This window comes from Gorilla gorilla, chromosome 19 (genome assembly GCF_029281585.2).
Source record: "Gorilla gorilla gorilla isolate KB3781 chromosome 19, NHGRI_mGorGor1-v2.1_pri, whole genome shotgun sequence".
Lineage (NCBI taxonomy): Eukaryota > Metazoa > Chordata > Mammalia > Primates > Hominidae > Gorilla > Gorilla gorilla.
The window spans coordinates 84,261,302-84,267,921 of record NC_073243.2 but is presented as its reverse complement, the minus strand read 5'-3'; positions in this window follow the sequence as shown (position 1 = coordinate 84,267,921).

Here is a 6,620-nt window from a genome sequence, read left to right as displayed (position 1 = left end):
GTAAGCCTGTGGTAATTTGGTTTCAAGTTTTTTATTTAAATTATATACATTAATACTACTGAAATTAATCTCAATACAGTATTTTAAAATAATCAGAAGAGAAGCAGACTGAAAGTAATTTAAATTAAAACACATACCAAAATTATGTGGCTTCCTAAGGAAGAACAGTATTATAATTACAATTTAGGAAATAATTACAATTTAGGAAGGAAAAGAAACCCAATTTATATTCCATTTTAATATTGGACTATAGGTTACCATGTTACATACAAGAAGAAAATACAAGAGGAAAGATGAAATGATTATTCAGACTGTGTAATATATATATATGTGTGTACATATATGTACATATAAAACTGATTTACTTAAACTGCGAATTTAGTGATAATAAATTATTTTTTCTGTCTTACGGAAGGACTTTATAGATTTGATATTTCTGTAATAATATACACAACTGTGGCCCAGTTACTCCTTAATGATTAAACTCCTAACGCTGTAGTAAAACTAAATTGACAAGGTCAAGGTAACTGACTTTCAGTCCTGATTCTGGTACAACTGGCTTAATGATGTAGCTTGATCTTTCCCAAACTCAGTTTCATTTCTGAACTATTAGGGCTGTAAAGCACTTCGGCATTTCTCAAATATTTATACATCTTACCTCTTATGTAAATTAGAAGACACATTTGAAAATATTAGGCAGATAACTTCTAAGTTCCTTTTGACTTCATTTATTTATTTAACAGACATAAAATGTGTTAGAAAGTATAGTCTTAGAACAATTTCTGATTACATACACCACTAATGAAAAATTTACTTTTTCAGTGAAATTTCAGGGTTTATTTATTGCTTCCAGCATTTTCACATGCAAAATACACTATTATAAATTTTCCTTTGTGATCTGTGTCAAATATGACCAAAGGTGAAAAGTGTTTTAATTATATTTTAGATTTATGGAGTAACCACATAATTTATTGTCCAAACCAGGGCTCTTTCGAGAGTAAAATGAGGTGATAATAAAAAAATACACCAAGAAGACAATGTTTAAAATGGGAATGTCCTGGGCAGTGAGACATATTTTCATCATATTTGTAAATAGATATGTAGGCAAAATGCAAAATAACCTTACAGGAGAAAATATAGCTTTAAATGTTATCTAGTAGATATATCAATATACACACCAATTTTACTTATTGTTAGCTTATCAAGAAAGAATGCTCTCTTTTGGACACTTTTCTGTTGTTGTTTGGCATTTTGTCTGTTTCCACAAGTCACTTGCAAATGATATTCAATGTAAATATCAAATCAATCTGGATAATGTCAGAGCAGCAATTTGGTGGTCCCTTCTCCAATATAAAGACACTAGACATTATCCATAATGCCCCGCACTCACTACTCACTCATATACATTGCCATGACTGAAGTTTCATATCCCCCCAAATTCCTATTTTGAAATCCTAACCCCCAAAGTGATGGTATTAGGAGGTGGGGTCTTTTGGAGATTATTCAGTCATGAGGCTGGAGCCCTCATGCATGAGATTAGTGCCATTGTAAAAGAGAATCTAGAGGGATCTTTTACACCTTTCAGTCATGTGAGGACACAGCAGAAGAACTAGAAAGCATAGCCTCACAAGACACCAGATTTGCTGGCACCTTGATCTGGGACTCCCTAGTCTTCAGAACTGTGATAAGTAAATGTTTGCTGTATAAGCCACCCAGTTTATGGTATTTCTGTTGTAGCAGCCCAAGTGGACTAAAACAACATTTATAATTTCATTTACTCAAGTAAATAATATTCAATTAATTAAAAAATAAAAGTAGGTACACCTTTACTTAAACATATATCACAAAGCTTAGAGCAATAGAATTTGAATCAAGTTTGCAATATGCCATGAGGGTTCTGGTATGTACTTTGTCCCTTGGTATCAAGTTTATTTCTCTAAATAGTTTATGTTTTTAAGTTTGGTTACCTGTCAAAAGAGGAAAAGAAAATTCTACTTGTAAGTATAGTTATAAAGTAGAAATCCTGTAGTTATGTATGTAACGATCTTATAAAATATAATCAGACTGTTGTGATTGTTTTATATATTAGTGGACATATATTTCTAGTAACACATTTATACATGTAAACTTTAAATTTTAATTATTTGCAGTTCTATGTATGGGTATTTCACTGACCCTCTGGGTCTAATAATAATAATGCAGTTACTAAGTTATTCTTCCAGTTCTTTTCCTTAAGGGTTAGTTGCATTTTCTATGTGATATATATGTATATATTCAATAGAGAATACCTGAGTCACCAACAGTCTAAATACAATAAAATTGTGCCCACATTGTAATGCACCACTTTCTTCAAGCCCAGTGCCATTGTGCACCTATTCAATTTTGACATAACATTTTATTTAAAATGTGGTAAATTAGTATGGTGTGATGTCTACAATAAAAACTTGTCTATGGTTGCTTCATATAATTTAAGGCAAGTTTTTTAGCCTGTTAAATTTTATGTTTATAAATATACTTTGCTGACATTATGTGCATGCTGGAAATTGAGCAGGAAAACTACATGCTACATTTTCAGCAATTGCTTGGACTATTTTACATAAACATATCTACATATCACTATATATGTATTACTATAGAGATATATCACTAGTTATCTGTTACTATTTCTCTAACAACACTGTAGGAGGAATTATTGCTTATTTTCTGCCTTTTGTTTGCTGGCATAATCATAGAAATATAGCGATGGAGAAGGAGGTATGTTACATATCAAGACCTGTATGTCCTAGTTTTTTTTTAATCCATGATATTACCCAGTGTTCTCTAAACATGCTATTATCTCTGCATTATAATAATGCATGTTAAAATAGAAATAAGTACAGCAAAACTATGATGAAAACAATAAACAATTAAAAATACATTGGTCTAATTGATACGTGCATTTGAGAATAATCCTGCCTCTTAATAAAGATGTACTGATTTATGTAGTTCATGCATCCCACATTTATAAAACTTCTGTGTGTTATTAACAATATTTAATTGAATTATTTTTAAAAAATGATAATTTCAATATATTTAGATAGTTGTGCAAATACATTGTTTTTAATTTTTATGTTATAAATGCCATTTATGATGGTTATTCTCTCACATAGAAACTTTGAAAGAAAAGGAAAAAAATGTTACTTGTTTGCAGATAATGGAACAAGTTAGATCATTACTTTCCTGGAAGTTAATCGATGCATTCTCAATCATAATGATATGTTGTCAGCATATTGCCAAGGAAAGGACACACATATAATGTAAATGACAAGAACTATCAATGCATCTCAAAATGTACAGCTAAGTGGTAAGGCATAAACCAGTATTCCTCATTGCTACATATGCTATTCATGAGAAGACATGGAGAGTCTAATTAAGAAGGACTAGGGTTAATAATATTTCCAGTAATCTTATAGGAATTATGTAACCTAAATCTCCAAATAAATACAAAATCACTTTGTTACTTCAAACATTAATTTGGACTGAAAGAATAAACTTGATATTCTTGGGGTTTTATAAATAAAAACTCATATAACTTTCATTTATTTTCACATCTAAGCTCATTATATGTCCATTTGATATATAAGAAACCTTAGAGACCTACAAAGAGACTTAGACTCCCACACAATAAAAATGAGAGGCTTTAACTCACTGTCAATATCAGACAGATCAACAAGACAGAAGGTTAACAAAGATATCCAGGACTTGAACTCAGCTCTGGACCAAGCAGACCTAACAGACATCTACAAAACTCTCTACCCCAAATCAACAGCATGTACATTCTTCTCAGCACCACATCGCACTTATTCTAAAATTGACCACATAATTGGTAGTAAAAACACTCCTCAGCAAATGTAAAAGAACAGAAATAATAACAAACTGTCTCTCAGACCACAGTGCAATCAAATTAGAACGCAGGACTAAAAAACTCACTCAAAACTGCAAAACTACATGGAAACTGAACAACTTGCTCCTGAATGACTACTGGGTAAATAACAAAATGAAGGCAGAAATAAAGATGTTCTTTGAAACCAATGAGAACAAAGACACAATGTACCAGAATCTCTGGTACACATTTAAAGCAGTGTGTAGAGGGAAATTTATAGCACTAAATGCCCACAAAAGAAAGCAGGAAAGATCTAAAATTGACACCCTAACATCACAATTAAAAGAACTAGAAAAGCAAGAGCAAACACATTCAAAAGCTAACAGAAGCCAATAAATAACTAAGATCAGAGCAAAACTGAAGGCGATAGAGACACAAAAAACACTTCAAAAAATCAATGAATCCAGGATCTGATTTTTTGAAAAGATCAACAAAATAGGTAGACCACTAGCACGACTAATAAAGAAGAAAAGAGAGAAGAATCAAATAGACGCAATAAAAAATGATGAAGGGGATATCACCACCGATCCCACAGAAATACAAACTACCATCAGAGAATACTATAAACATCTCTACACAAATAAACTAGAAAATCTAGAAGAAATGGATGAATTCCTAGACAAATACACCCTCCCAAGACTAAACCAGAAAGAAGTTGAATCTCTGAACAGACCAATAACAGGCTCTGAAATTGAGGCAATAATTAATAGCCTATCAACCAAAACAAGTCCAGGACCAGACAGATTCACAGGCAAATTCTACCAGAGGTACAGAGAGGAGCTGGTACCATTACTTCTGAAACTATTTCAATCAATAGAAAAAGAGGGAATTCTCCCTAACTGATTTTATGAGGCTAGCATCATTCTGATACCAAAGCCTGGTAGAGACACAGCAAAAAAAAAAAAAAAGGGAGAAAATTTTAGGCCAATATCCCTGATGAACATCTATGTGAAAATCCTCAATAAAATACTGGCAAACCGAATCCAGCAGCACATCAAAAAGCTTATCCACCATGATCAAGTCAGCAAGCCAGCCTGGCATGCAAGGCTGGTTCAACATATGCAAATCAGTAAATGTAATCCATCACATAAACAGAATCAATGACAAAAACCACATAATTATCTCAATAGATGCAGAAAAGACCTTCAACGAAATTCAACAACCCCTCATACTAAAAACTCTCCATAAACTAGGTATCGATGGAACATATCTCAAAATAATAAGAGCTGTTTATGACAAATCCATAGCCAATATCATACTGAATGGGCAAAAACAAGAAGCATTCACTTTGAAAACCAGCACAAGACAAGGATGCCCTCTCTCACCACTCCTATTCAACATAGTGTTGCAAGTTCTGGCTGGGGCAATCAGGCAAGAGAAAGAAATAAAGCATATTCAATTAGGAAAAGAGGAAGTCAAACTGTCTCTGTTTGCATATGACATGATTATATATTTAGAAAACTCCATCATCTCAGCCAAAATCTCCTTAAGCTGACAAGCAACTTTACCAAAGTCTCAGGATACAAAATAAATGTGAAAAAATCACAAGCATTTCTATACACAAATACTACACAAACAGAGAGCCAAATCATGAGCGAACTCCCATTCACAGTTACTACAAAGGGAATAAAATACCTAGGAATCCAACTTACAAGGGATGTAAAGGACCTCTTCAAGGAGAACTACAAACCCCTGCTCAACGAAATAAAAGAGGACACAATTAAATGGAAGAACACTCCATGTTCATGGATAGGAAGAATCAATATAGTGAAAATGGCCATACTGCCCAAAGTAATTTATAGATTCAATGCTATCCCTATCAAGCTACCACTGACATTCTTCACAGAATTGGAAAAAACTACTTTAAAGTTCATATGGAACCAAAAAAGAGCCTGCATAGCCAAGACAATCCTGAGCAAAAAGAACAACGCTGGAGGCATCACACTACCTGACTTCAAGCTATACTACAAGGCTACAGTAACCAAAACAGCTTGGTGCTGGTACCAAAACAGATATATAGACCAATGGAACAGAACAGAAGCCTCAGAAACAACACCACACATCTACAACCATCTGATCTTTGACAAAACTGACAAAAGCAAGCAATGAAGAAATGATTCCCTATTTAATAAATAGCACTGAGAAAACTGGCTAGCCATATATAGAAAGCTGAAACTGGGTCCCTTTTTAACACCGTATACAAGAATTAACTCAAGATGGATTAAAGACTTAAATGGAAGACCTAAAACCATAAAAACCCTAGAAGAAAATCTAGACAATACCATTCAGCACATAGACACGGGCAGACTTCATGACTAAAACACCAAAAGCAATGGCAACAAAAGCCAAAATACACAAATGGGATCTAATTAAACTAAAGAGCTTCTGCACAGCAAAATAAACTATCATCAGAGTGAACAGGCAAGGCAACCTACAGAGTGGAAGAAGATCTTTGCAATCTACCCATCTGACAAAGGGCAAATATCCAGAATCTACAAAGAACTTAAACAAATTTACAAGAAAAAACAAACCACCCCATTAAAAAGTAGGCAAAGGATATGAACAGACACTTCTCAAAAGAAGACATTTATGCAGCCAACAGACATATGCAAAAATGCTCATCATCACTGGTCATCAGAGAAATGCAAATCAAAACCACAATGAGATACTATCTCATGCCAGTTAGAATGGCAATCAT